The sequence below is a fragment of the Rhinopithecus bieti genome, unplaced genomic scaffold, assembly GCF_001698545.2.
Source record: "Rhinopithecus bieti isolate Rb0 unplaced genomic scaffold, ASM169854v2 scaffold_16097, whole genome shotgun sequence".
NCBI lineage: Eukaryota > Metazoa > Chordata > Mammalia > Primates > Cercopithecidae > Rhinopithecus > Rhinopithecus bieti.
In genome coordinates this window covers 692,325-698,353 of record NW_016808851.1, presented here as the reverse complement: position 1 = coordinate 698,353, position 6,029 = coordinate 692,325, and positions in this window count along the sequence as shown.

Here is a 6,029-nt window from a genome sequence, read left to right as displayed (position 1 = left end):
TGCCACTGCATGCCAGTCTGGGTGACAGAAAAAAAATTCATAAAAAAAAAAAAAAAAAAAAAAAAAAAAAAAAAAAAAAAAAAAAAAAAGAAGATAGGCCAGGCTCAGTGACTCACACTTGTAATCCCAGCATTTTGGGAGGCCGAGGTGGGCAGATATCTGAGGTCAGGAGTTTGAGACCACCCTGGCCAACATAGTGAAACCACCTCTCTACTAAAAAGACAAAACTTAGCTGGACATGGTGGCGGGCACCTGTAATCGCAGCTACTTGGGGGCTGAGGCAGGAGAATCTCTTGAACCTGGGAGGCAGAGGTTGCGGTGAGCTGAGATCACGCCACTGTACTTCAGCCTGGGTGACAAAGTGAGACTCTGTCTCAGATAAATAAACAAATAAACAAAATTTTAAAAAGAAGATAGCCTTGATATGGGCTAATTAAATGAACAAACATCTCCTGTAATCTTACAATGAAAAATCTAACACATAAAGATGAAATGACCATATACCTTCTAGGGGTACTACGGTCTATTTCCTTCCTTCCTGTCCATCTACTCCGGCCTTATAGTTCAAGTCCTCCTCACTGAAGCCTCTGCCTGGGATATGTCCACTTTCAGGCTCTTACGCATTCTACATAGTGCTGCTACCAGCCTGGTCTCAGTGGGATACTGTTTGCATAGCTAACAACACACAAAGCGCCCCTAAATGGCTAAAAGCGCAACCAAGCTGTGTGGCCAGAGAGAATTTTGTGATTGTGATCCAGAAAGTAAGTGAAGAATCAAAGACTTATGGGTAGTGGGGAAACTGGGCAAGAGGCCTACAACCTGCATATCCTCTCCCTCCAGCTAACTCCCGGCCCCTGCTCTCCAGAGCCCTGACGTATATAACCCTTCCCACTGCTGCGGTGCTGTCCAGAAAGCAGGGTGGTCCTTAGGCAGTCATACGGAACTGGAGCAGGTGGTTTTGCCGGGTGCACATTGGAGCAGAACACATCTAATTAAATGTCAGCTTTGTCCAGACTTGCTCAGGGGCTAAATGGAAACAATGTGGCTAGAGTTTAGGATTAGAGTTGAGGAAGACTCTTTACTTCCACACTCAATTTTGAGAAATTGCAAACTTGATTGGGAATTGCTTCTCTGGATTTTTTCTTGTTTTACCTCCAATGCAAGGAAACAATCAATCCATTGTGGATTAGCATGGAATGTGGATCAATTAGATACCTATAAAGATCACTAAGTTATCCTAAATTAGAAAAATGAAAGAAGAAGAGTTTGATAGGCCTGGGACAAAAACATTTCCCTTAAAAAAAGTGATGGATGTGAGGCCTTACAATACCAGTTAGTCTTATTTGTTTCACAAATTTCTAAGTAAGAAGGGCTCAACACTTATTGGAATATCTGCATACTATTTGAAGTTTTTTTGTTTTTGTTTGTTTGAGACAGAGCTTTGCTCTTGTCGCCCAGGCTGGGGTGTAGTGGTGGGATCTCAGCTCACTGCAACCTCCACCTCTCGTGTCCAAGTGATTCTCCTGCCTTAGCCTCCCAAGTAGCTGGAATTACAGGCACTCACCACCATGCCCAGCTAATTTTTGTATTTTTTAGTAGAGACGGGGTTTCACCATGTTGGCCAGGCTGGTCTTGAACTCCTGACCTCAGGTGATTCGCCCACCTCGGCCTCCCAAAATGCTGAGATTACAGGTGTGAGTCCCTGCGCCTGGGCAAAGTTTGTGTATATATATATTTAATTATATTTATTGCTTTACAAATTATGTATAGGTCATTCCATAAGGTGGATGCATTAATTTTCAATTAATTTCTTGTTAGTTGACTTCACAAAATAATGTACTCAAACAATCTCTCAGGATTGTTAAAGAAAGATACTGGAATCAGGGGCACCTCACTCTCATCTTGATACTCTGAGTGTGCAGAAAAGGTAAGGAACACCTGGCCTTCACAGAAGAAGCCCTGACTGTACCTTATGTATACACACATCAGCCATCCTTGGAACACCCTTCATTGATTCCCTAGTGTATAATCAAGTTCAAACTCCTTAGCCTGATTTCAAGACCTGTTATTCTAGCCCCTCTCTGACCACCATGGCTTCCATCATCATCATCATCATCATCATCATCATCACCATGATTTTTATTCCACCCAAAACTTTCAGTTAGCCCAATCTACCAATAAGTAGTATTTCTCAAGCATATCATGTGAATTTCTCTGTCTATGGCAGGAATGTGCTTTCCTGTGTTCTTTGAGATGTACCCTTCCTCCAAGGAGAAGTTTCAGCACCACTTCCTATGTTAGGTGTACCCCAATCATCCCTGGGATATGTTCCTCCTCAGAATGTCTAAAACCACACATTGTCTATCTGTCCTTTTCTGCCCCGACTCCAACAAGGACCAAAATACTTTACCGAGTATGCACTCAAACTGTGACTTTTGGTAAAGATAGAATAGGGTCAGTGAGATACACTGTATTTCATAAAGATCAGACCTGTATAGATACGCTTTTTTAAAAAATGTCAGCAAACAAAATTGATATAATTGAAGGTAATTATTCATATAACAAAATGATTCATTGGCAGGTTCTTTAAAGTCACAGCCTCTTTACTATAGTATTTCTTAATAGACTGCTAAGTTCTTGGCAGAAGTGTAGGGAATAAATGAGCTGAAACTAGATCACAGGGAACTTTGGTGCATTACTTACTCTGTCTGAAGTGCAAAACCAGCACATCTCAGACCAACAGCATTTTTCAGAACTGGAAAGGAACTCAGGCTGCCTAGTGCAACTTTTCAAACAATTTTCTAAATAGCAATTGTCAAGAAAGGAAAATAAAAATGCCAATTTATTCATGAGTGGCTAACACATGGCGCAGTTGTTATGACTGAATTCTTCAGTGAGAAGGAGATGGACTCAGCCACAGGAGCAGCGTCGGCACAGTAGCTTCCAGGGGGTGTCTTGGTGAGAGCCGCCTGGGAAGGGGAGAGGCTCTTCATCAGCAGATCGGGCAACAGAGCTGTTAGTGGGAGGAGGTGAGAAATAGCATCCGTGCCAGTCCACGGAAAGGAGAAGTGGTGCACAGCGCTTTCCAGTCAGGCCTGTGAAGGGATCTTAAGGGACTGGGGATGTTACGTTTTTACTGGAAAGGTCATGCTCTCACTTCATGGGTTTGGTGTAGGGATGGTGGAGGTAGAAAGAGGAGGTCTAGTATTGCCAAAAGAACCCCCACAGGTTGGCCACTTGGAGAGGCTGTCCTTGATGTAATGGCCAGCCTACCAGAAGACTAGCTGTACTGCAATGCATGAGTGTGTTCATATATATATAGTATATATACATACGTGTGTATATATATAATATATATACATATGTGTGTATATACATATGTATATATACATGCATATATTTGTGTGTGTGTGTATATATATATAATTCTTTTCTTTGAGATGGAGTTTCACTCTTGTCTCCCAGGCTAGAGTGCATGGCGTGATCTTCGCCTCATTGCAACCTCTCCCTCCCATGTTCAAGCGATTCTCCTGTCTCACCCTCCGGAGTAGCTGGGTTTACAGGCGTGCACCACCAAGCCCAGCTAATTCTTGTATTTTTAGTGGAGATGGGGTTTCACCATGTTGGCCAGGTTGGTCTTGAACTGCTGACCTCGGGTGATCCACCCACCTCGGCCTCTCAAGGTGCTGGGATCATCTGTGTGAGCCACCGCACCCAGCCAAGTGCATTCATTAAGTCATCCATTATTTGCTGGGTCCCACGTATAGGCCAGGCCATGCGAGGCACAGGGAACACGGTATGAACAAAAGAAACACTGATCCAGTCCTCATGGAATTGCCACATAATGGAGGAAATCAGCGTCCATGACACAATACCCAAATCAGTACAGTTGTGCATTGCTTAGCGGGGCGGGGTACATGCGATTTTGTCATTGTGTGAACATCACAGAGTCCACTTGCACAAACCTAGATGACATAGCCTACCACACACCCAGGCTATATGGTACAGCCTACATGGTACAGTCTTCTGACTCCTAGGTTACAGACCTATACGGCATGCTACTGCACTGAAAGCCATAGGCAATTGTAACATAATGGTAAGTATCTAAACATAGAAAAAGTATGGTAAAAATATGATATAAAAGATAAAACATGGTGCGCCTTTCTAGGGCACTTACCATGAATGGAGCTTGCAGGACTGGAAGCTGCTCTGGGCGAGTGAGTGAGTGAGTGGGGAGTGAATGGGAAGGCCTGGGACACGACTGTACACCGCTGTAGACTCTGTCAACACTGGACACTTTGGCTACACTAAATTTACATGAACTTTTTTTCTTTCTTCAATAATAAATTAACCTTCGCTTACTGTAACCTTTCAATTTTATCAACTTTTAATTTTTTAAAAACTTTTGACTTCTGTAATCACATTTTAAACACATATTGTATAGCTCTACAAAATATTTTATTTATTTATATCCTTATTCTATAAGCTTTTCTATTATTAAAATTTTTAATTATTTTATTTTCAAATTTTTTTCTTAAAAAGTAGGCACAAACACACACATTAGCCTAGGCCTACCCAGGGTCAGGATCATAAATATCACTGTCTTCCACCTCCACATCTTGTCTCACTGGAGGGTCTTCAGGGACAGTAACATGCAGGGAGCTGTCATCTCCTGGGATCACAATGCCTTTTCCTGAACACCTTCTGCAGGACCTACCTGAGGCTGATTTACAGGTACCTTTAAACAACAACAACTATATATATATATATATTAGAAGGAGTACACTCTGAAATAACAGGCTGGGCCCAGTGGTTCATGCCTGTAATCCCAGTACTTTGGGAGGCAGAGGTGGGTGGATCACTTGAGGCCAGGAGTTTGAGACCAACCTGGCCAACATGGTGAAACCCCCTCTCTACTAAAAATATAAAATTAGCCAGGCATGGTGGTGGGTACCTGTAATTCCAGCTACTCAGGAGGCTGAGGCAGGAGAATCACTTGAACCTGGGAGGTGGAGGTTGCACTGAACTGAGATTATGCCACTGCACTTCTGCCTGGGTGACAGAGGGAGACTCCGTCTCAAAAAATAAAGTAAAATAAAATAGCATAGTATAGCAAATGCAAAAACCAGTAACATAGTCTTTTATTATTATCAAGTATTGGGTACTGTACATGATTGTATATGCTAGACTTTTATATGACTAGTAACACAATAGGTTTGTTTACACCAGCATCGCCACAAACACACGAGTAATGCATTGTGCTGTGACCTTATGATGGCTAGGATGTCACTAGGCAATAGGAATTTTCTAGCTCCATTATAATCTTATGGGATCATCATCATATATGCGGTTCATTGTTGACCGAAACATTGTTTGACTGTGTAAATTGCCAACTGTGTAAAGGATACTGTGAGAATGTATGTAAGAATATTCAGGTAGTCTAGGGGTTCAGAAGAGTTGTCTCTAAAACCGTTCTTTGATCTGGGATCAGAAGAACGAGTAGGAGTTAAGATGGCAAAGAGAAAGGGGAGGAGGCAGAGTGTTCCAGGCAGAGAAGCTTTGTAGCCAGTCAGAGGCCCTGAGGAAGGAGGGCAAAGCCCCTGCAAAGACGGCTCATGTGGCTGGGGGCTTGTGTGAAGAGGGACCCCAGCCAGAGGGCTGGTGCTTGGAAGAAGGCTGTGGTGCTGGAGTTGAGCTGTGGGCTCCAGGGGGAAGAGAAGGTGGGGTCAGATGACACGGAGGAATTCCAAGTTGGTGCGTGGGGAAACCAGGAATTGCGAGGCCAGTGGGTACATGACCCACTGCATGCTGCTCCGTTTCTCTGAGCTTTGGCCTCTTTTTTTTGTTTGCTTGAGACAGGGTCTTGCTGTGTCACCCAGGTTGAAGGACACGATCACAGTTCACTGCAACCACAACCTCCCGGGCCCAAGCAATCTTCCTGCCTCAGCCTCCCAAGGAGCTCGGACTACAGGTGTACACCACCACATCCAGCTAACTTTAAAATTTTTTGTAGAGACAGGATCTCACTT